Genomic DNA, 25,394 nt, shown 5'->3' with positions numbered 1-25,394 from the left:
CCTCGTAGTATAGTCTGATATCAGGTAGCATGATTCCCCCAACTTTGTTCTTCTTTCTCAATATTGCTGAGGCTATTCAGGGTTTCTTGTGGTTCCATATAAATTTTTAGATTATTTGTGCTAAGTCTATGAGATTAGTTACTTCGAGGAGAGCAATTTGGTGGAGGGTTGTGCACAAAAGCCTAATTGGAATGGTTTTAAGAGAGAATGGAAGGAGAGGTGTTGAGGCAGCAAGTATAGACATTGAAAAGAAAAAGTTTTATATTAAAGGTGAAAAACAGTATGTAATGTCTTAAGTAATAGGTGACATTTACTGAGCACTTACCGTGTAACAAACGCTGTCTTAGGCATTTCTATTAACTTGTTTAATGAGGAATAAGAAATATAGACAATCTTGCTCTGCGTGACAGTGCAAGACCGTGCCAGCTAAAGACACGCAAAGCCGACTTAGAAACCAGTGGGAAAGACTTGGAGTGTTCTGTGACCTTTTACATTTTTGTCTAAACATTCTACATTTTGACTAGCTCCTAATCTTGGCTATTAATGAATTGGAAAGTGAAAAAAATAGTAAAACTAATATTCATTTACAGTACAGTATAATTTAAAACTTCAGAAACTTATAAATGAGAATATTTTATTTCATTATAAAAACTCACAAAGAGCCCCAGCCAGTTTTGCTCAGTGGGGAGAGCACTGGCCTGAGGATTGAAGGGTCCCAGGTTCGATTCCACATACCTCAGTTGCAGGCTTGATCCCCGGCCTGGGTCGAGGGGCATGTGGGAGGCAACTAATCGATGTGTCTCTCTCACATCGATGATTCCCTCTCCCTCTCCCTCTCCCTCTCCCTCTCCCTCTCCCTCTCCCTCTCCCTCTCCCTCTCCCTCTCCCTCTCCCTCTCCCTCTCCCTCTCCCTCTCCCTCTCCCTCTCCCTCTCCCTCTCCCTCCCTCTCCCTCCCTCTTTCTCCCCCCACCCTCTCCCTCTCTCTTCCCCCCCCCCCCTTCTGTTCTCTCTGAAAAGCAATGAAAAAAAATATCCTTGGGTGAAGATTAACAATAATAATAATAATTAAAAAACTGACAAAGATTAGTTTGCACAGAGCTTGCCTTCTCATCACACCAATTATGACACGGAGCAGGCATCTTTCCTGCGTTTGCCATGCTCCCCAGTTTGGATCCGTGTCCAGCCTCTTCCGTCTCCTCCTTCCGTGTGGGCAGTGTCTCCGGAGGCCCCTTGATGGGGCGTTTTTGCTGGTGTCGCTCCCTCTGGTGCATTCATCCTTTCCTTCTCAGCCACTGTCTCAGTGAGGGTGATAACCGGCTGCAAGGCTGCCCCTCTGTGGCTCTGGCCTGAGGGGCCCCGCCCAGCCTGCCACTGCCAGCGCGCCAGAGTTTTTAAAGAAGGGCTGGGACCAGGGGGGGGACAGGCGCGCAGGGCCGGGTAGCCTAAAGGTGGAGGAATGCTTTGCCAGGGCGGCGCCCCCAGGGCGGCCGGTGAGGTGCTCGGCCGCTGCACCTGCTGTCACCCAGCAAACATGAATTCACCACCTTGCATTTCGTCATCCTGGCTGGGGACTGGAACTGTGGAGAAACAGAAAACAAAGTCTCCTGCCAATTCAGAAAACTTGTCCACAGACGTAGAAGACAGTTTTATTATTGAATGAGCACTTAACCTACATGTGGTGTGTCTCGGGCACCGGCTAGAGCGTAAAGGCAGAAAGGAACCTCACCCTTCCATACAGTCAGGTAGATGCGGCCTGTCAGTCCATGTTGTCAGGGTAAAAGGTAACTATCCCTCACCTAGGAGGACCTGGTGGCGCCATTTGTTGCCCACCCTAGATTCACCTGGTGATCAGGTGGCCATCGGTGTTTGCTGGCTGCAACGATCTAGAAGAATACAATTTTCAGGTGCCCGGGACAGGCTGATTGGAGCCAGACGCCCAGGCTGAGCTGTGCCAGGGCCTGGAGCGAGGGTGCTACCTTCCTGGGGTTTACGTTTGAGAGATGCTTCTGGGTCTTTAGAAAGACATTCCTGGGTTATAAATCTGTCCACATACTTGTTTAGCTGTTAAAAATATTTACATACATTTTAAAAAGACTGGAAGAATTCACAGGTTTTCTAAAGGAAATGCTTTAAGAAAAGGTATATGAGGGGGGTCTCTCTCCCGTTTTACACCAGAGAAAATTCAACTTTTTATAAAAAGATTTGTATTTACCCTTACAGTATTTATGATCAGATTTATGATCACGCCCTTTCCGAATGTAGTGCAAAGCTCATTTCTGTTCATTTGATCTCACTGGAGACAAGAGAAACCTTGTTATCAACCTTCAAAAAGCACTTTGATTTTGAAGATTAAACTTTCTCCTTAAGGCCACTAATTAATTACTCCAGTCATTGTTATCTGAGCCCTTTTTTCTCTTGGTCTGTACACTAAACCAACAAATGAGGATGCTTTCAGGCGTGTTTTGCCAACCATACCCTGGAGAAGGTCCTTTACCTTAAATTCTCTTGGATTCTGACTGGCGATTAATTAAATGATGTTGGTGTTGTGCCCTGCTGCCCTGGGCGCCGGGGATAAATCGTGAACGTGGTGGGCATGGTGTCTTCCCTCCTGGAGCTCACCTCAGGCAGGGACCGGGCATTTAACACACTGTGACCAATGCCCAGAGTACTGCTGATGGCAGTGACTTCAGTGCCCCACCCTCGCCTGGGGCTGCATGAGGTCAGACGCTGGAGGACCTGGAAACCATAGCAAGGATTTGGGATTCAAGTTTCAGTGTCTGGGCCTATCCCTAGAGCTTTTGATTCTTTGGTTTTGGTGCAACTCAAGAGCCAATATTTTAACAAGCTCCTCTGTAGGACCTGGTCCAGTTAATCTCAACACATCTCTTCAAGGCACTGTGGGTTTTATAGCCTTTGAAGGTTTAAAGGTAGAGATTGATATCATAGGATTTGAATGGATTGGTGGGGGGAGGGGACAAGAATTGTCATAGGGTAGCTGGGCGGCTATTGCAGTAGTTAAGGAAGGAATCATTGGTAGGTTGGGCACATAGAGTAGTGGACAGTTTTGAGATATTTAGGACACAGAATAGGATTTTGTGATCATTTAAACATGAAAGGAGATGCAGAAGGAGAGCGAGGAATCAAGCTTGACTCCCAGGTTTCACATTTTAGTAACAAGCATATTGGGGTTGAGGGCTAGCTATGAGGAGTTAAATTTTTGGACCCAGAGCCATCCCTGTGGGATGGTTAGTAGGCAGTTAAATACAGCAGTTTGAAGCTTGGGAGCTCTGGGCTGGTCTGTATTAGAGGGAATTTGAGAGTGGTCAGCCCATAGATGGCAATTGAAAGGGAATGGGTGAGATCACCCAGAGGAAGGTCATAGAAGAGGAGGGAAGGTCTGAAACAAAACACGGGCAATGTCAGGCTGTGTTTTGGTAGGAAGAGGAGCCAGCAGTAAATATTGAAACGGGATGGCTAGAGAGATGGCAGGAGAACTGGGAGAGTGTGGCACACCCATGGGCTTACCTATGAACAGTGGCTCCTGGTGATTTTCCGTATTTGTAATTTAGCAAAAGCAAGTTAAAAACATTTCAATCTAATGATCTTAGATGTTAGTGCCACGTGCAGTGACTTTATCCCAAGCATCAATCACACTAACGTTAAGATCTTGGAATATCTCCTTCAGCATAAACCAGTTAATATAGCAGGAAAGTCGCCCAGCCTCCTTTCTTCTGCACATTGTTAATGTCTTCCGTCTCACCTTGGGGCCTGGCCTTCTCAAGCCCAGGCATTCGTGGCTTTTTGACCCTCTGAATGAAATCATCCATAGGGAAGTTTCTGAAGTGCGGGCCAAGGGTGATGGCAATGACTATTGTTGGTGGCTACCGGGTCATATATTTCCTCCAGTGATGTGTTTATCTTTCACTGGGAAATGCTTCAGAGTGAGACATGGGCGTCCATGCCTTTTCTACTGAATATGAATGTTTCACTGTGGGGTTTTTCTTTTCTTTTTTATAAGTCTGCCTGACCCAAAACTCTTGACCAGGGGTCAGCCAACGTGGCCTGCCACCAGCTTTTGTACAGCCCACTGGCCAGGAATGGTTTTTACATTTTTAAGTGGTTGCATTTTAAGGGATTACATAAATACCTGCATAACCTTGATTTTTGCAACTTGGCCCACAAAGCCTAAGATGTTTACTGTGCAACCTTTTATGGAAAAATTTTGCAATCCCTGCTCTTGACTATTTCTCCTTAGCTACCTAAGACTAAAAAGAAATCTTTTCATTCAAACAGGAAAGTCAGCCAGGACTGTGGTTCTCAAATGTTATCGTGGCCAGAATTACCTGGAGGGCGTGTTCCCGTAGAGATGGCAGGGCCCCATCCCCCATGTCTAGAGTGGGGTCAGAGAAGTGGCATTTATTCTTTTTAAAATTTCTTTTATTTTTGAGGTATATTTGACATATAATGTGTCATAACATTCTCTTAGTTTCAGGTGTACAACACAGTGATTCAATATTTGTATATATTGTGAAATGATCACCACAGTAAGTCTAGTTAACATTTGTCCCCATACATAGTTACAAAAAATTAAAAAAAACCTTTTTTTTAAACTGATTTTTAGAGAGAGAGGAAAGGAAAGGGGGATGGGGGAGAGAAACATTAATGTGAGAACAGAGCACTGATGGGCTGCCTCCTGCACGCCTCCTACTGGGGATCAAGCCCACAACCCGAGCATGTGCCCGGATCGGGAATCAAACCAGCAACCTTTTGGTGCACATGAGGACCCTCAACCAACTGAGCCACACCTGCCAGGGCAAGATTTTTTTTTCTTGGAAAAGTTCCCCGTGGTGTCCCACTGATAACTGAGCTCCTCGTGATGCTCATTGTTGGGGGTGACCTTATGTGACCCAGCAGCATCCTTCCCCTCTCCACGTCCCCATCCCTTGGTGTTATTTACCCATGTCATTGTTTTTATTCTACTACACATTGGCACATGGACCTGCAGGCCATCCTTTCATCAAAGATCCAAATAGAAAGTGATTTCGAGTTGGTTTTTGGCATGACCTTAAACTATCTGGAGTATTTTAGTGCACCTTTCCCACTTTTATTGACTGCGGGGTGAGGGGACAGAATCGAGGACCTCCTGATGACTGCTCTTTCCCCTCTCCCCAGTGCCCAGGTGCCTTTCTACGTTTCTTGTCCAGGTCGTGGGAATGCCATGTCTTCTTCCTTGTGTGCTCTATGGATTTCATGAGCCTGATCAAGTTGGCCATTCTTGACTGTTTTGATACATGAAGGGCATTAAATACCTTTTTTGGAGTATTGTCGCCTCAAAAAATGAAAAATCAACTAACCCAACCCAGCTTCCAGATCTCTTCTGTTCCTGTGTGCTAGAATTCTGGTTTGAAGGTCAAAACTGAGCAATCCCTTGTTTCTCCCCAAAATGATGAACACTGTTGATTGGGCAGGGTGACACAACGGATGGGAGATAAAATTTACATCAATTTAATATTTCAAAAACTTTATCCTTATTAGTAGTATTTGTTACAGAAAGGGATCATCACAAAGTAGAAAAATAATCATTTGTGGTTCCACCTCCAGGAAATAATCGTTAATAATGTTTTCTACCTTGGTGCTGTTTGGGTGACTTAGCGAAGTTACTTTACTACCTGACCCTCAGTTTCCTCCTCTGTTAAATGGGAAATAGCTCCTCCTCCATTCACAGAGGGTCATTTTCATTTAGGATGGAAATTTTGTCATAGAGGAAATGACTGCATGTAATTGGTTCTGATCTTTTCTGTTGTTCCTTTTGTAGTACTCTATTATTTGAATATGCGTATCTTTATAGTACATTTTAATATTTTGTAAAACAAATATTACACATCTTTTAAAGTAACTCCTGCCAATTACAACTTATTTGTTCTTTCAAATGAATATTAGACTTACTGTATTAACTTCTTAAACATTTCATTGGTATTGTCATTAAGATTGCCTTAGCATTTACGATATCAAACACTCTAATAAACAGGCTTTCTTTTCTGGGCCTCAGTAATATTTGGTAATTATCATCATGTAAGTTGTTTCATATTTCTTATGTTTCCTAGGCATTTTATGATTGTGGTGGTTGTAGAAAATGAGGATTTTTCACTGTGAAATTTCTGAACTGCTTACTGGTGGCATACAGGAAAAAAATTGTTGACTTTTGTGTTTTTAAACTAGTTATCTTACTGACTTCTCCTAGTAGTGAATTTTCATTTGACTGACTTAGGTTTTCTATTTGGAAAAGCATAATCTGAAAATAAAGATTAATTTGTCCCCATGTTTCTAAAATTTATCAATTAAAATTATTCTTTGTCCTTTATTGCATTTGCAAGAACTTCCAGAAAAGTGCTAAATTATAATGAGCTCTTGTTCCTGAATTTAATGGGACTGGGCTCTATTATTTCAACATTAACTATAATATTGGCTATTTATATGCAATAGCTATTTTCTAACAGATTATGGAGGTTTTCTTCTAGTATCAGGAAGCTTTTGTAATTTTTTAAATACTGCATTTAATTATTTTTAATTTTTGCATTTATTAAAGTAATTATTTTTTTAATCTTCTGAGGTGTTGAAGTGACTAATTAATTGACTGGTATATTAACATGCTACTGGATTAGCATGTTATTTATATTAATAAGGAGATTAGTTTGTGATTTCCTTTGTTGTGCTCTATTTGTTAGGCTGGAATTAGAGTGTTGCTGGTTTGAGAAAATGAATTGGGAAGTGTGCCATGCTTTTCTGTTGGAACAGTTTAAATTACATGTGAATTATCTTTCCTTAAAGCTCTGCTGGAGCTCACTGGTAAAACTGTGTAGACAAGGCGCAGCATTTGGCGCTGTTCCCTAGGCAGAGATTTCCATTTCTTCCATGGTTATTGGAATCCAGATGGGCCGCTTTCTCAAGCCATTTCCGGAAGTTTATGTGTTTTTAGAAAATCATGTATTTCATCCTGATTTTCAGGATTTTTAACTTAAAGTGGTACATTTAAATTTCTTATGCCATTATAAAGTGCCCCTGTATCTGGGAATAAGTCCGAACTCTCACTTTTAATGATGTCAGTGTTTTCTCTTGCTTAAATCTGCACGGTGTTTGCCCATTTTATTGATATTTCCAAAGAAATTAGCTCTAGGATTTATGAAATCTATTGTTTTTATTTCTAATAATTTCTATGTTTGTTATGATTAATTTATTTATCCTCAGCTCTTAGGCGTTTCTCTTTCTTGACACTGTTTTTCAAATTTATTTTCATTTTAAAAAATACATACACTTAAGGCTATGAGGTTTTTTCTGAATATGATTTTCCTAACCATATCAATATTGATTTGTAGATTTAAAAAATTATTTTCAATTCTCACCTGAGGATATGTTTTTATTGATTTTAGAGAGAGAGGTGGGGGAGGGGAGAGAGAGAGGGAAACCGCCCTGCGAGAAACATCGGTGGCTCCTGCAGGGGATCAGGCCCGCTGGCCGGGAATCCAACTGCAGCCTTTTGGTCTATGGGTGACCCTCCAACAACGCCCAAGGCTCCCGTTGGTCCACATTAGCAATTGGTATTGTCAGTCTCTCTAGTTTTAGCCATTTTATTGGGTATAAAGTAGGATTTCATTGTAGCTTTTACTTGTATTTCCTTGATGCCTGATGATATTGAGCATCATTTTGTTTGCTTATTGGCTATTCACACAACAGTGTTTTTGTGAAATGCCTGTTCAAGCCTTTTGCCTATTTTTTAACTGGGTTGTCTTTTTGTTGTTTGATTGTAGTTCTTTATATATTCTGGATATAAATTCTTTGTCAGATTTATGTATTGTAAATATTTTCTTCTAGGCTCTGGTATATCTTTTTTTACAGTGTTTTCTAAAGAAGAGAAGATTTGAATTTTAATGAAGTTTGTTTTAATATTTTTTCTTTTAGGATCATCGCTTTTTGTGTTTTGTTTAAGAAATCTTTACTTACCTGAATATTGTAAATATATTGTATGTTTTCTTCTAGAAGCTTTATGGTTTTAGCTTTATGTTTGATCCTATCATTCATCCCAAATTACCCCCCCCCCCCACCCCCGGATATCCAGTTGTTCCAATACCATTTGTAGAAAATTAGTCGATTGTATTTTGTAGGTCTATTTCTGGACTTTTATTCTGTTTCTATGACTACAGGTTTAATTTTTTTTATAGCATGCTTTATTCCAAATACAATAGGATACTGAAAGAAAAAAAAAAATGAACTGAGAACTTTATATCCAGTCAAAATGATTTTCAGGTATAAAGTTACAAACAAGCTATTATCAACAAGCAATACCGTTTCCATGAGTCTTTCCTCGGGATGCAATTGCAGTTTTTCTATTCTCATTGACTCATGAGTTATTTAGGAATATGCTGCCATCTTTAACAACAACTCTAAATCTGACCCAGAAAACTGTTATGTTAGGGCCATGACAAGACTGAGGCTGAATGGTAATAACCCTGAGTAAGAATGTCCATCCTGTAAAGCAGTAGTGCTCAAATCTAGCAATATACAGGGAAGTTAAAAAACAAGCAAAACAAATTTTGAGACCTCATTTCATAAGTAATTTTTTGTGGGAAAACTTGGAAATTTCTATTTTTCAAAAGCTCTCCAGGTGATTCTGAGACATCCAGTCAATTTGGGAACCATTGCCCTGAGCACCACCTCTTAGGGCAAGGAACAGACCTCTCAGTGACACTGAGACTTCACTGGGTTCACTGTTTCATTATTTCATTGTCAAGACTAGACCTTCCAGAAAGGGAAACAGAAAATTACTGTTACAGGCATTACAATGAACACAAATCTCAGGTCATCTTTGAATGACCTAATTTTAATTTGGGAGGATATGATGTTTGTTACTGTTGTGGGATAGTAAAGATATTTTGCTAGTTACACAACTACTGGATTCTGGATTACTGTTCTGCTGTTCAAATATGGTGACTTGAAGTTTTAGGGAGGACTATCTGGGGCCATGGAGCCAAGTGCCTTATTTTTTCCAGGCCTAATGGACCAGGAAAGCTCTAAGAAAGCCAGGAGAGCTGTCAAGTGAAGTGTACTGCAGTTCAGGACCAGAGGGAAGGACCTGCGAGGTAATGGCTTTTGGAGAGACTTATGATCTCAATGTATTGGGGAGAACATTAAAAATTATTTCATTTTTCAGTAGATGCTATATTTAAAAATTACCGTCTTCTTTTAGATGAGTGGTTTTCAATGGAGGATGATTTTGTATTCTAGGGAACATTTGGTAATATATAGAGACTTTTTAAAAATTTTGTTTTTTAATCCTTACCTGAGGCTATTTTTTCCATTGCTTTTCAGAGAGAGTGGAAAGGGGTGTAGGGGGAGAGAGAGGGAGAGGGAGAGAGAAAGATCGATATGAGAGAGAGACATCGATTGGTTGCCTCCTGCACTCTCCCCTTCGAACCTGCAACCAAGATACGCACCCTTGGCTGGAATCAAACCTGGGGACTCTTCAGTCCATGGGCTGACGCTCTAACCACTGAGCAAACCAGCTAGGGCTATAGAGACATTTTTGGTTTTTACAACTGGGAGTTGTACTGTTGGCCAGGGATATTGCTAAACACACTACAATGCACAGGACAGCTCTCCACAACCAAGAATTATCCAGCCACTCACCTCACACCCGTCAGAATGGCTGTTATCCAAATGACAACAAATAACAAGAGTTGGTGAGGATTTGGGAAAAATGGAAATTTTGTGCAGTATTGGTGGGATTATAAATTAGTGCACCCATTATGGAAGACAGTATAGGGATTCCTCCAAAAATAAAAATAAAAAATAGAACCATTGTACATCTCAGCAATTCTACTTTGGGTATTTATCTGAAGAAAAGAAAACAATAGTTCAAATGATACCTGCCCCATTGTGTTCATTGTCTACAGTGGTCAAGATACAGAAGCAACCAAGTCGTCCATGGATAGAAGATTGGGCAAAGAAGAGGTGGCGCACACGCAGTGGAATATCACTCAGCCATAAAGAGAATGAAATCTTGTCATTTGTGACAACATGGATGGACAGAGAGAGTATAATGTTAAGTGAATAAGTCATAGAGAAAAGACAAATACTGTGGGATTTCACTTATATGTGGAATCTAAAAAACGAAACAAATGAACAAAAAACCCACAATGAAACAGAAATAAACTCATAGATACAGAGAATAAACTGATGGTTCCCAGAGCGGCGGGGAACTCTTTGGTGTTCTGTACTAAGTGTGGATTTAGTTTTATCTACGCAGTTTGGGAATCATTGGGCATCTTAATCTGATATTTACTTTTAATTTAATAATTTTAAATGCTTATAATCTTAAATGATAACTCATCTGAACTTCCTGGAGGTCTAATTCCATTATATTTTTAAATCCTTGGTTATATTAGTTGTTTTTCTTGTGCTGCGTATTTCTGGATTGTGATTTTTATAATTGGTGGATTTATCTATCAGAATCCTATGTGGTTTGGCTTGAGTATGTGAATTCAGAAGGAGTTTTGTTAAATTCCCCTAGGGAATTGCCCCCAACTTTCTTTCTTATTTATTTACTTAGTTATTGGTTTGGGTTTTTCCACATATAAGTGAAATCCCACAGTATTTGTCTTTTCTCTATGACTTATTCACTTAACATTATACAATGGGGCAGGTATCATTTGAACTATTGTTTTCTTTTCTTCAGATAAATACCCAAAGTAGAATTGCTGAGATGTACAATGGTTCTATTTTTTATTTTTATTTTTGGAGGAATCCCTATACTGTCTTCCATAATGGGTGCACTAATTTATAACTGAACAGGTAGTATAGATTAGAATTTCACATCTTTATCAAGGCAGGTCTGTGCTTACTAACTCAGGGGGAGATTTTACTTTTTTATCAGCCTTTAGGACAAAACAGACAAGATTTTTTATTATATTTCATTATCACTCAGTATATTTTTTCCCGTTTACCCTTTCTCAGTTCACCCTTTGAAGGTTCAGCTTATGTAGGAATTTCACACCTGAAACCTTGTCTCCTGTTTGAGTTAAAGCAAGAAAGCCAGTGAGGCTGGAGGCTGATGAGTGAGGGGCAATAGTGGTAGGATATGAAGTCCGAGGTAATGAGAGGCAAGAACACGTAGGGCTTTTTGAGTCATGATACGAAGCTTTGCTCATACTCTGAGATGAAAAATCATTGGAGGGTTTTGAGCAAAGGTATGGCAGTCAAGAATGTGATCTGATTTATATTTTAAATGGATTTTTCTGATTGCAGTTGAAAAATAGACTCTCTTTCATTCCAAGGATAGAAACAGGGAAACAATATTGCTGGTAAGAGATGATGGTGTATGCTTGCATGGTTACAATACTGGTGGTGAGAAGTGGTAAAATTCAAGATATAGTTTGAAGGGAAAGAAAATAGATTTGATGATGAACTAATATAGAGTATATGTGGGAGATTTTAAGGCTTTAGGCCTGGGCAACTGTCAAGAAATTTATTGGTTTTCACTGAGATGAGAAAGATTGGATAGACTTGTTAGTGGGGGGAAATCAAAATTGTGGGTTTGGACACTTAGATCTTAAGCTTGATATGTTTTCTAAGCCATACAAAAGGAGATGTTGGCCTGTTATTGAGTATATGAGCTGGGAAAATTCAGAGGAAATGGCTGCATTATACCTATAAATCTGGGAATTGTCAGGTTTGATATGATATGAGATTCCATGGGACTTTATAAGGTTATCTATGAATTTAAAAAGGTATCTGCAGTTTGGTGGTTGCTGAAGAAAGGGGGTTGGGGGGTAAGGGGGTCCTAGTAAATGGTGAGGGGAGATGATGTGACTTCGGGTGCTGGGCACACAGAACAATATACAGATCTTGTAACATAGAAACCCACACCTGAAACTTAAATGTTCATATTAACCATTGTCACCCCAATACATTTAATAATAAAAAGGTATTTGTTTTAAATCATCTAGAATTTCTAGGTATTTTTAAAAAATTTATCTTTATTGTTGAAAGTATTACAAATGTCCCCTTTTTTCCCCATTGATTCCCTCTACTCTATACCCCTCCCCCCAGCCTTCACCCCAATATTGCATGTGTCCATGGGTTATGCACATATGCATATAAGTTACTAGGTTAATCTCGCCCCCCCCCCCCTTACCTCTGAGATTCGTCACTCTGTTCCATGCTTCTTTGTCTCTGGATCTGTTTTGTTCATCGGTTTATTTTGTTCCTTAGATTCCACATATGAGTAAGATCATGTGATATCTTCTTTCTCTGACTGGCTTATTTTGCTTAGCATAATACTCACCAGGTCCCACCTGCTGTCTCCAAGGGTGAGAGATCCTTCTTTTTAGCAGCTGCATAGTATTCCATGGTGTAAAGGTCCGAGAGGATGCTTAATATGATTTCAATCTTCTTGAACTTGTAGAGACTTGTTTCATGTCCTAACATGTGGTCTAGCTTTGAGAATGTCCCATGTGCACTTGAGGAGAATGCCTATTCTGCAGCTATAGGGTGAAATGTTCTGTAAATGTCAATTAAATCCATCTGACCTAGTGTGTCATTTAGAGTCATTGTTTCTTTGTTGATTTTTTGTCTGGAAGATCTACCCATCCAGTAAAGTCACTGGAGTGTTAGGGTCCCCTACTGTGGCTGTATTGCTGTCAATCTCTCCCTTAAAGACCAACAGAAGTGTTTTTTTCCTCCAGCGTATGTGAGTCCTTTGCTCTGAGGTGGGTCTTGTACACAGCATATATTTTGGTCTTATTTTGTTATCCATTCAGCTACCCTATTTCTCTGATTGGAGCATTTAATCCTTTATATTTAAGGTTATTATTGATTGGTACTTATCTATTGCCATTTTATTTCTTCATGCCTATGTTTCTCATTCTCTATTTCAACTTCTAATTACAACAGTCCCTTTAACACTTCCTGCAGTGCCCGTTTGGTGGTGATAAAGTCCTTTAGCCTCTTTCTGTCTGGGAAGCTCTTTAATTCACCATCTATTTTGAATGATAGCCTTGCTGGATAGAGTAGTCTTGGTTTCAGATCCTTGTTTTGCATTACCTTGAATACTTCATGCCATTCCCTTCTGGTCTGTAGAGTTTCTGATGAGAAATCAGCTGACAGCCTTATGGGAGCTCCTTTGTAGGTAACAAATAGCTTTTCTCTTGCTGCCTTTATGAGTCTCTGTCTTGAATTTTTGGCATTTTAATTATGATGTGTCCAGATGTGGGCCTCTTTGGGTTCTTCTTGTTTGGGACTCTCTGCGCCTCTTGAACTTGTGTGACTTTTTCCTTCACCAGGTTAGGGAAGTTTTCTGCCATTATTTCTTCAAACAGGTTCTATAATCCTTGCTTACTTTCATTATCTTCTGGCACTCCTATGATGCAGATATGGTTACATTTCATGTTGTCCCACAGCTCCCTTAAACTGTCCTCATGGTTTTTAATTGTTTTTTTCTTTTTGGTACATTGATTAAGTGATGTTTTTCTACCCTGTCTTCTAATTTGCTGATCCTATCCTCAGCTTCCTCTAATCTGCTGTTCATTCCTTCCAGTGTATTCTTTATTTCTACTACATCATTTTTTTTTTTAATATATCTGTATTGATTTCAGAGAGAGGAAGGAAGAGGAAAAGAGAGATAGAAATATCAATGATGAGAGAGTTGTCATTGATCAGCTGCCTCCTGCATGCTTCCGACTGGGGATTGAGCCTGCAACTGGGCATGTGTCCTCACCAGGAATCGAACCGCAATCTTTTTGATCCTAGGCCGTTGCTCATCCGCTGAACCACGCCTGGCCGGGCATCTACTACGTCATTCTTAATTTCCTCATAGTGTCCACTTCTTTTCTTATGCTGTTAAGCATCCTTATGATCAGTATTCTGAACTCTATATCTGATAGATTGCTTATCTCCATTTCATTTAGCTCTTCTTCTGGAGACTTTTTTTTGTTCTTTCATTTGGGGCTTGTTTTTTTGTTTCTTTATTTTGGCCACCAGTTTAGATTTGTTTCTATGCATTAGTTAGATCTGCTAGGACTCCCAGTCTTTGGGATGACCTCTGGTGTAGGCCAGCGCTAGATGCTGTTTGTGACTGACCTTGAGTACCCTGTTTGAAGTGTTCCACACTCCACAGCTTGTGCTTCTCTCTGCTGGGGCTGGGTGTGTTTGGACAGGACCAAGATGTGAACCAAAGTCTGCTTTACTAAGCCCTGAGTTCAGAAGCAAGTCAAAGACTCAAAGCACCCAGAGGCTGTTATTCAGTCTCTTAATGAGCTTCAGGCTGTAGAAACTCCACAGGGTGGGGCCAGAGGTTTTCCAGTAGGGTGGGGCAATTGCTTCTTCCCCAGGCAAAAGCTGCTTGGAAGGAAAATGTCTGCCTGAGAAAGATGTCCTCTGCCGATTGGGGGAATGACTTGGCACAGGAATCCAGATGTGTGCCCTCTGAGCTCTACTCCCTGGAACCCGCAATCCCAGACTCTCCTCATCCAGCTCTAGTCTGCTCTGCCCTCCCTCTGCTGGAGCCCAATATGAGTGCCTATGCACGAAATTTTGTGTGTTGGCCCTTTAAGAGGGTGCCTGCATTTCCAGCTATCTCTCCCTGGCAAACAGAAACCCTGCTGCTTTTCTCAGCCAGATGTTATGTGGGTACCTTTCTCAGGTCTGGTGTTCTGGGTGGGGAAGCCCAGCTTGGGGTTTAGACCCCAGAGGTCTCCGTGGGAACCCCCACAGCTGAGATCTCCCTCTGGTCCTTCAGCTGCTGCCTGTGGGAGCCCAGCCAGCCCTTTTGCACCGCCGCACTTCCTGAGAGCCCCTATGTGATCTCCAGTTTAGGTCCTTGGTTATGAGGGTGCTCTCCAGCTAGTCTTCAGTTGATTATTCAGGATTGTTTTTCTATATTTTAGTTGTAATTCCAGTTTGGCCCTGGGAGAGTGTCAGTGTACCTTCCACTCAATCTACCACCATCTTGGAATCCTCTAGGTATTTTTTTAGCAAATGTGTTTTTAGATTATATTGTCTATCATATTAGGAGAAATAGGTATATATTTTTAAAAAATTGTGGTAAAATCATATAACTTAAAATTTACTTTCTTAACCATTTTTTAATTGTATAGTTCAGTGGAGTTAGGTATATTCATATTGTTGTTCAACTAATCTCCGAAACTTTTTTATCATGCAAAACTGAAAGTCTGTATGCATTAAATAATAACTCCTCATGCCCCTCTTCCCCTAGTCCCTGGAAACCACCATTCTACTTTTTTTTTAAATATGAGTTTGATTAGTCTAGATACCTCCTATAAATGTAATCATACGATATTTGTCTTTTTGTGACTGGCTTATTTTACTGAGCATAATGTACTCAATGTTCATCCATGTTGTAGAACATTTCAGAATTTTCTTCCTTTCAAAGACTGAATAATATTCCATTGTATATAAATATCACATTTTATTTATCCATTCAGCTGTTGATTTACATTTGGGTTGCTTTCACCTCTTAGCTATTGTGAATAATGCTCTTATGACCATCGGTGCACAGATATGTTTTTTTGAGACCTTGCTTTAGACTCTTTGGGATATATACTTAGAAATGGTATTGCTAGGTCATATGGTAATTCTACTTTTAATTTTTAAAATTGAGATTGTCTTGTTAACCAGCCCCATCCAGGCACATGGAGCATCCAAGGGGCTTTCATGTGGATCATGAAAAGATATGAGCAGACATCTAAGGATTTCAGGCATGTGATGAATGCCAACTAGGTGAAAGAGAGGCCAAATATTCACACAGATAAAAGGAACCCAGAAGAAACAAAGACAGTGCAAAGAATAAAAGAAAACTTCAAAAATTAATCTAATAATAATTTGAATGTCCTCATAGTGTAAGAGAAAACTATTTCATCCAGGAAACAAAGTGGTGCTGTCAAAAAGAATATTTAGAGAATAAGTAGGAGCTCTAAAAAAAAAAAATCAACAAAAGAATTACCAGGGCACATGCCTGGAAATTGAACTGTGAAATCCTGATTCATAGGTCAACGCTCAACCACTGAGCCATGCTGGCCTGGCCCAGGAGATCTAATATTGAACTATTAGGAATTCCAGAAGGAGAAAAGAGAGAATGACATGGAGACAGTTAGCAAAGAAGTAGTAATACAATATTTATGAACTTAAGAACAGTAGCGTCTAGTTTGAAAAGATCCATCTTGCATCCAGCACAATAAATGAAAAAGTTCCTACTTCTAACTACCTCAAGTCATATAATTATAGCACTAGGGTAAAGAGATGACTTGAAAAGAATAGAAGAGAAGAGGAGAGAGGAAAACATAGCAAGTATATGTAAATTATAATGGCAATGAACTTCTCTGTAGTTACAGAAAACTGGGACAAAATGGACTTTAAATTTCTGAAGAAGCCTGGCCGGGTGTGGCTCAGAAGTTGAGCGTTGACCTAGGATCCAGGCTATCTGGGTTCGATTCCCAGCTGGGGTATATGCCCGAGTTGTGGGCTCGATCCCCAGCTGGGGGCGTGCAGGAGGCAGCTGATCAATGACTCTCATCATTGATGTTTCTATCTCTCTCTCTCCTCTTCTTTCCTCGCTCTGAAATCAATAAAGATATATTAAAAAAAAAAAATTTCTGAAGGAAAATTTTTATAAACCCAGAATTCTAAACCCAGCCAAACTATCCAACAAATGCCAAGGTAGAATAAAGATATAAATATATTTTTACAGATGTAAGAAATAAATTAATTTTCCCCCTTTCTTAGAAAGTTTTAGGAAGATGTGCTTAAGCTAAATAAGCAGTAAGCTCAGGAGACTGGAGGTGCCACATAGGAGAGTGGTGAAGGGGCATCCAAGTTGTTTTCTTTCCTGTGCAGCAGGTGGAAAGGAGCCATTCCTGACTGGAATAGGTGGATAAAAGGCTGTGGCTAAGAATCCTTCTATGGATAATGATTTAAAACATCTGATGTTGATGTTTAGGAAAATAAAATTGGAGGCATTTTGACAGATGTAATAGAGGATGTAGGCAAATTAAAGATAAATACATAGAAAACTAGGCAAATAAAATTTTAGTAAAACCATAAAATTTGTATTTTTGAGGGAGGAGAGAGAAAGGTGTATTAAGTGACTCAATAGATAGCAAAATTTAATTAGTAATGCAAACACTCCTAACTTAACTAAAAAAACAACAACCCTGTATAGGTAGTTATATTGGGAGAATGTAGTGAGGAAAGTGGTGTATAAATGTGATGTAAGAGAATGAAATCTTTTGTTACCAACGAAGAATATTGATAGAAAATGCTAAAATGGAAAAGTAAAGAAATAGCCATGTTGTACACACTGCTAGTGACCTACCCAGGGTACATTCCCCTCTTTTCCTTACTAACAGAACATCAGATGCCAACACAGCAAAAAAATAAAATAAAAATATTTCCTTCATTTTCCCAAGATGGCAGTGGATTGAGTGGAAGCTACACTGACATGCTCCCAGGATTGGAATTATAATAAAATATAGAAAAACCATACTGAATAATCAACTGCAACTGAAGACTAGTTGGGGAGCACCTTTATAACCAAGGATATAAAGCAGAGACCGCATAGAGACAGGTAGGAAGTACAGAGGCGCAAGAGGAGTGACTGGGCTCCCACAGGCAGTAGTTGAAGGTCCAGAGGAATGTCAGCTGTGGGGGTTCCCAGTGAGGACTCTGGGGTGGAAACTCCATGCTGGGCTTCCCATCCAAGAACACCAGAACTGAGAAAGGTGCCCACATAACATCTGGCTGTGAAAAGCAGTGGGGTTTCTGTTTGCCAGGGAGAGATGGCTGGAACTGCAGGCACCCTCTTACAGAGCCAAAGCACAAAGTTTCGTGTACAGACAATCACCTTGGTCTCCAGCGGAGGGGGATGGGGGGCAGAGTGGGCTGGAGCTGTGTGAGAGGAATCCAGGGGGGGCTAACTGGGAGAATAGAACTCAGAGGGCACCCATCTGGACCCCAGTGCTGAGTAATTCCCCAATACAGCAGAGGACGTCTTTCTCAGGCAGACATTTTCCTTCCAAGCAACTTTTGCATGGGGGGAAAACAATTGTCCCACCCCACTGGAAAGCCTCTGGCCCCACCCTGTGGAGTTTCTACTGCCTGAAGTTCATTAAGAGACTGAATAACAGCATCTGCGTGCTTTGAGTCTTTGACTGATTTGCTTTGGGACTCAGGGCTTAGAAAAGCAGACTTTGGTTCACATCTTGGTCCTGTCCAAACACACCCAGCCCCAGCAGAGAGAAGCACAAGCTGTGGAGTGCAGAACACTTCAAAAGGGGTACTCAAGGCCAGTCACAAACTGCGTCTGACATTGGCCTGCACCAGAGGCCATCCCAAAGACTGGGAGTCCTAGCAGATCTAACTAATACATAGAAACAAATCTAAACTGGCGGTCAAAATGGGGAGACAAAAAACAATCCCCAAATGAAAGAACAAAAAATGTCTCCAGAAGAAGAGCTAAATGAAATGGAGATAAGCAATCTATCAGATATAGAGTTCAGAATACTGATCATCAAGATGCACATCAGCGTGAGAAAAGAAATGGAAACTATGAGGAAATTAAGACTGATGTAGTAGAAATAAAAAAAAAAAAACAATATTGGAAGGAATGAACAGCAGATTAGAGGAAGCTGAGGATAGGATCAACAAATTAGAAGACAGGGTAGAAAAAAAATCACTCAATCAGAGAGCCAAAAAGAAAAAACCATTAAAAAACCATGAGGACAGTTTAAGGGAGCTGTGGGACAACATGAAATGTAACCATATCTGCATCATAGGAGTGCCAGAAGATAATGAAAGTAAGCAAGGATTATAGAACCTGTTTGAAGAAATAATGGCAGAAAACTTCCCTAACCTGGTGAAGGAAAAAGTCACACAAGTTCAAGAGGCGCAGAGAGTCCCAAACAAGAAGAACCCAAAGAGGCCCACATCTGGACACATCATAATTAAAATGCCAAAAATTCAAGACAGAGACTCATAAAGGCAGCAAGAGAAAAGCTATTTGTTACCTACAAAGGAGCTCCCATAAGGCTGTCAGCTGATTTCTCATCAGAAACTCTACAGACCAGAAGGGAATGGCATGAAGTATTCAAGGTAATGCAAAACAAGGATCTGAAACCAAGACTACTCTATCCAGCAAGGCTATCATTCAAAATAGATGGTGAATTAAAGAGCTTCCCAGACAGAAAGAGGCTAAAGGACTTTATCACCACCAAACGGGCACTGCAGGAAGTGTTAAAGGGACTGTTGTAATTAGAAGTTGAAATAGAGAATGAGAAACATAGGCATGAAGAAATAAAATGGCAATATATAAATACCAATCAATAATAACCTTAAATATAAAGGATTAAATGCTCCAATCAGAGGAATAGGGTAGCTGAATGGATAACAAGATAAGACCAAAATATATGCTGTGTACAAGACCCACCTCAGAGCAAAGGACTCACATACGCTGGAGGAAAAAAACACTTCTGTTGGTCTTTAAGGGAGAGATTGACAGCACTACAGTCACAGTAGGGGTTTGTAACACCCCACTGACTTTACTGGATAGATCTTCCAGACAAAAAGTAAATAAGGAAACAATGACTCTAAATGACACACTAGGTCAGATGGATTCAATTGACATTTACAGAACATTTCACCCTATAGCTGCAGAATAGACATTCTCCTCAAGTGCACATGGGACATTCTCAAAGCTAGACCACATGTTAGGACATGAAACAAGTCTCTACAAGTTCAAGAAGATTGAAATCATATTAAGCATCTTCTCGGACTTTTACACCATGGAATACTATGCAGCTGTAAGAAAGAGGGATCCCTTACCCTTGGAGACCCCACAGTGGGACCTGGAGAGTGAAATAAGTCAGTCAGAGGAAGAAAATATCACATGATCTTACACGTATGGAGAATCTAAGGAACAAAATAAATCAATGAACAAAATAGATCCAGAGTTATAGAAGATGGAACAGAGTGACGAATCTCAGAGGGAAGGCAGTGGTGGGTGGGGAGAGATTAACCTAAAAACTTATATGCATATATGCATGACCCATGGACAGAGACAATAGTGGGGTGAAGGCCTGGGGTAGTGGTACAAGGTGGAAGGAATCAATGGAGGAAAAAGGGGCACATTTATAAAACTTTGAACAATAAAGATAAATTTTAAAAATTAAAGAAAAATTATATTTCCATGCTGTTCTTGTTAGTGAGAGTGGTCATTTTACAGCATTCTGGCCAGTGATACATAATCAGAAGTCACTGGATGGTTCTTTCGAAAGCAGTTTTAGAAGTTGGCAGATGCAGCTGGAATGTGCCCTTTGCCTCTTGCTCTTTGCCCTTCCTCTTCTTGCCTGGGACACGGTTGACTTGCTGGAGTACAGCATTCATCTTGAGACACTAATGTGACAAGCATGAGGAAGAATGTCAGGTGATAAGGTGGCTGAGTAGAAAGGTCTCAGATGGGTGCTTGATGGCCATGGGGGCTGTCAGCCTGCCTTGCCCCTGGGCTTGTTTACCTGAGGAAAATAAACCCATTATTTGTTGAGATAATTGAGATTTGTGTAGCTGACCAGCTACATAAACACAAAATATTTTAAAAGTGTGGTAAACAGTGTTTAAAATAGTTAAAGAAATTCAAAGTGTTTGTATCTCTGGGAGGGGAGAATGTGGTTGAAATGGTTGTTTTTTGGTATAGTTGAGTCCCTAGTTCAATTTGACATTTTGGACAATGTATGTGTTAGTTTGAAAAATGAAGATTAATAAAATAAAAGTACTTTCCCGCAGGAAACACTTTGATAGCTTCCATTTTACCTGAGATACGATTCAATCTCCTTTAAGAGGTTCTTCATGGTATGGCTGGCCCTGGCCACCGTCCTGCCTCATCTGTCATCACTTTCCTCCTCGTGTACCAGCCCCGACCACACTGCCTTCTTTCATTTTTTAAAATACTCTTTTGGTGAATTTGCACATGAAGTTTTCTCTGGCTCAGCAGGAGCCCAGGAGGAAACAGACAATAGGCTCAAACTTGGTGAGCCAGGTGGGTTTAGTAAAGGGCAGGACCAAAGGAAACCGCTAAGGGACGGTGCAGTAGACTGTGGCTTGCAACTGCAGGGAGCCACTGCTCCACAGGCCTGAAGGACAAACAAAGCAGCTGCGTGGAGGCCACCTGGTGGAACTGTGTCTTTTAGGAGAGCAAAGCTGATAACCCAGAGGTATTTGGACATTGCGAGTGCAGTGCTCACTGTCAATTAGATGGTTAGGGGAGTTGATAGAGGAAGACAGCCTGCCTGCCTGATTGCACGTTATGTTTGAAGGCCTGCCTACCTCACCTAAAAGGCTCTGCTTTTCGCTAAGTCACTGGTGGTCACATGGGCCAGGGCCTCACAGGAGACGTGTGGAGACTCATGCAATAGAGAGCTTCTTGGTCTCAAGATTCCATGTACTGACACAGTTGAACAATTGTGTTTAAGATCAGGCCATATTCAGAGAAGACATGGGAGGTGACACTGGCAAAGTGGCCCATGAAGAGCGCCCTGTTGTACCCTTGGTTCTTTGCCCTCCTGAGAGCTGACACCCCGCACTAGCGTGGAGCAGGAGAGACTGAGACCTGGCCCTCCCAGAACAGAGTGAAGTTGACAAGGCAGGTGCCATATTGGCGTCTGTCACCTTTCCCGAAGCCCTGTGTTCAGGGGTGGGGAGGACATCCTGGCCCTCAGGAAATCCCCACTATATTCTTTCCCGCCTCCTAAGTGGTCCCACACCTGCAGCAGGATGTGTAGCTGATCCCCCTGCAGCTTGTGTCTCGTTGGCTGAGGGTGGTGGCTCTGCTGTGTGTGGCACTGGTGATGGTCACCTGGGTGAAGGGCCTGGGTGGGACCTGCGGGTCTAGTTTCTCCAGGATTCCCTTTACTCTCAGCGCAGTCTCTGCTGGTGAAACTGCTGGATCCAGTGGTGCTTCAGGGTGCGAGGTAATTCTAGAGGTGTTCCTGTAATGCGGAAAGGCAAGCATCCATCATCCACGCCCAAGCTGAAGGCAAAGAAGGTGACATATTCCACAGCTGAGCCCGTCTCTGTTAACCTTAATGGGTTTATATCTTAATTCTTGTTACCACCAGTGTCCTGTCCAGGAACTGTCATAATTAAAGTGCTGTGAGCTTTGTGTAAAACCTGTTCATCAATTGTTCCATATTTAGTTTAACCACTATTGTATAGGCTGTTAAAGCTCATTAAAATATTGAAAACATTTTTTATATACACATGTGCATATAATACACTACATATATTCTCTTTTTGTACATAAATGGTAGCATATTTTTCTGTGCGTTGCTTTTTTAATGTAAGGATGTATTTTGAAAATCTTTTTGTTTCAGTACATATTGAGCTGGGTCGGCTACCCGTTAAACTGGACACACAGTTTTCCATTGTATGGTTATGCTGTTCTTTAACCAGTCCTCTGTCAGCAGACATAGAGATTTCCCCACTATTTTGCTAATGTAGTGTTGAAACTGATAATCTTGTACATGTATCCTGTAACTGTAATTTCTGGGTTGAAATTTCAGAGTATTTGTGTGTGTGTATGTTCCAAAAAATCAGAAGGTTTGTATTTTTGTTCTAGTGACTGTCTTTATATAACATAAATTTACATGTACAATAACTTTACATAAAACATTTCATCCTCAGTTTATTCAGCAATATCTTTTGATCCCTATCATAAGTGGTGACCAAAGTGATTTCTTTAACACATCCTTGCCTCAGTTTCCTCCTGTCCTCTACTATATTTTTTTGTTCATTAAATTATTTATCTTGCATTTACCCTTATTTCCTTAAAAGTGTGTTTTAATAAACAAGTTATATATTCATTTTATATATAGTTATATGTTACTATGTATGGTATATAAAATATATATAGTATATTTTATATTGTATGTTATATATAAATATAGTATATTATACTAGAGTATAATATAGTCTATACTATATGTAGTACATAGAATATGCTATATTATATATAATATATAAAATACTATATATAATATTTGTAGTGTAGATGTTATATATATAACTTGTTTATGAAAACAGGTTTTTAATGTATGTTTATATATTTGTATATATATGTAAATGTGTGTGTGTGTATATATATATAGATATATATATATATATATATATATGCTTTAAAAAGTATCTTTTAGTATCAGGCTAAAAATGATAAGGACCTCTCTCTCCCTACCCTCTTCCACTTTTGTTATTTGGCATTCCTGCATCATCACAGTTTATAATCTTTCATTCTGTTTCCCAGCAGTATCTCCACAGTTTTGTTTGTTTGGTGAGTACTATAGCTAAGTGGATTCAGTAATTGTCACCACTGTTTTAAAGAGCTTTTGTCATTTATGTCTTGTTTAGCTGAAGTTGGTCTTTCACATTTTTAAAAGAAGGGCTCATTAGGACTATATTCCCTGAGTTTGTCGTAATAGTTAGATTTCTTAAAAAAGGTTGAATTTACAAATACTCTGAGATTTATTTGATATGTGGTATGAGGTAAGAATACAAATTAACTTCTAACCTCCAGTAATGTATGATATCTAGTAAAACGATTTTGCTTATTACTTCTTTAACCTTCAGAAAGATGAAACAAATTGAGGACAAATTGAGAATTAATATTTGCTTTCCTTTGAGGAAACTGAGACTTCAAACAGAAAAAAAAATAGGTGTTCAATGCATTTGAGGATTTAGGGAGAAAGAAGTTTGAGTAATTAACTATAGGAAGAAACAAAAATTGAGGCTATAAATTGAATGACAATGGAAAAATCAAGAAAACAGTGCCTGGGATAACAAAGGCATTCGATACATTTTTGTTTCCTGAATTAGTGGGCGAAATCAAGGTTTCTGGGAGGTGTAATGAGAGCGAAAGTATAAGAAATATAGAAGATAGAGAGGCTGTGATGAGAAAGTGTGAGATGTCAGTTGGGTGATAACAGGGTTCAAGGTGTGGCCCTCAAACTGAGTTGTCCAAATACCTTAAATGTGAAGGTTGTTGGTGCTAAGAAAAATCGCCAGAAGGCTTGAGGATTGAATTGGTTTGGATATGGGAGCTAAATTCTTTCAGGGCAATAGAAAAATTTTGGGGGAAGATGAAGTCTTAGCTATGTAATTATTCAGTGAATGTGGGGAAACAATCAGCTCTAAGAGGTAGGTCCAATCTTCTATTCATTTTACAGATTACGAAATGAAGCAGGAAGTTGTTAAAAAATTTGCCTATGGCTGTAGCAATAATAATTGCCAGAGTCAAGATTCAGACCCAGGCAACCTGACTCTCAAGCCTGTGATCTAATCATTCCACAGCACCCCCCACAATGTTTTTGTTTGTGTGTGTGTGTGTGTGTGTGTGTGGTGGTTGTATGGTGGGCCTGGTGTTGTTACTTAATGTGAATAAAATCTTAAGGTTGTAGAACAGAGGCTGAGCATGAAACTCCTAGATTTTGTCACATCAGGTAGAGCTATACTATGGGGCATCTCAGGGAGCTCTTGAGCTATTTTGTATCTATAATTTGGAGAAAAATTTTCCATTCCATGGTCACCCTCATCCTCCAAGACTGAGCTGGGTCACAAGGGGAAGAGACTGACATAAAAAAAAATACACCTCTTAGGCATATCAAAAACCATATTTCTTTAAAATGTATTGAACAATTTATCTATTTGTTTAGCAAACATTTTAGAATCTGTCTTGTACTAGATGTAGTAAGGGGCATTCAAGGTAAGCTCTCTAATTGAGAAATTTAACATTTGAGGAAACAAGTTAATGGAAAGGAGGTTTCACTCTATCCACCTCATTTACTTCTGTCTCTCAGGTTAAAAAGCTGTGAGCAAACTGAGGGAATATTAGATATTTCTTAATTAAAAAAACTTCCCTGCTGTGCACAAGCACAGTCAGGGCAAGGAGAGAGCAAAGGTGTGGAAGGCATGTCCAAGCCAACAGAGGAGGCAGTGGAGGTGGCATTAGGCAATATGGACTACTCAGGGAAAGAGAGGCAGTCCAACTGATGGTGGAGACAGAGAAGCAAGTTAAGGCCCCCCACTCTTCCTCGAAGGGCTGTTTGGGAGATTCCAAGACGGCAGTACATTACGTGGAAGCTACACTGACACTCTCCCAGGACCAAACTAGAATTACAACTAAAATATAGAAAAACCATCCTAAATAATCAACTGAAGACTAGCTGGAGAGCACTCTTATAACCAAGGACTTAAAGTGGAGACCTCATTGAGACTGATAGGAAGAGCAGTGGTGCAAAAGGGCTGGCTATACTCCCACAGGCAGCAGCTGAAGGTCCAGAGGGAGATC

The 25,394-nt window shown here is 40.2% G+C and overlaps 1 pseudogene across 1 annotated transcript; it reads right to left on the bottom strand.

Annotated features, from left to right (window-relative positions):
- Positions 1 to 1,519: 1,519 nt before the first annotated feature.
- On the bottom strand, positions 1,520 to 22,067 carry LOC308564925 (NXPE family member 4 pseudogene; annotated as a pseudogene). Its single transcript has 3 exons — positions 21,506 to 22,067; positions 3,762 to 3,869; positions 1,520 to 1,578 (listed from the first exon to the last, which is right to left on the bottom strand). The product of its transcript is annotated as an NXPE family member 4 pseudogene (transcript).
- Between the last annotated feature and the right edge of the window lie 3,327 nt (positions 22,068 to 25,394).

This window comes from Miniopterus schreibersii, assembly GCF_964146895.1.
Source record: "Miniopterus schreibersii genome assembly, chromosome: 12".
In the NCBI taxonomy this organism is placed as follows: Eukaryota; Metazoa; Chordata; class Mammalia; order Chiroptera; family Miniopteridae; genus Miniopterus; species Miniopterus schreibersii.
Note: the sequence above shows the minus strand (reverse complement) of the source record. Positions and strands in the feature narration are given on the sequence as shown.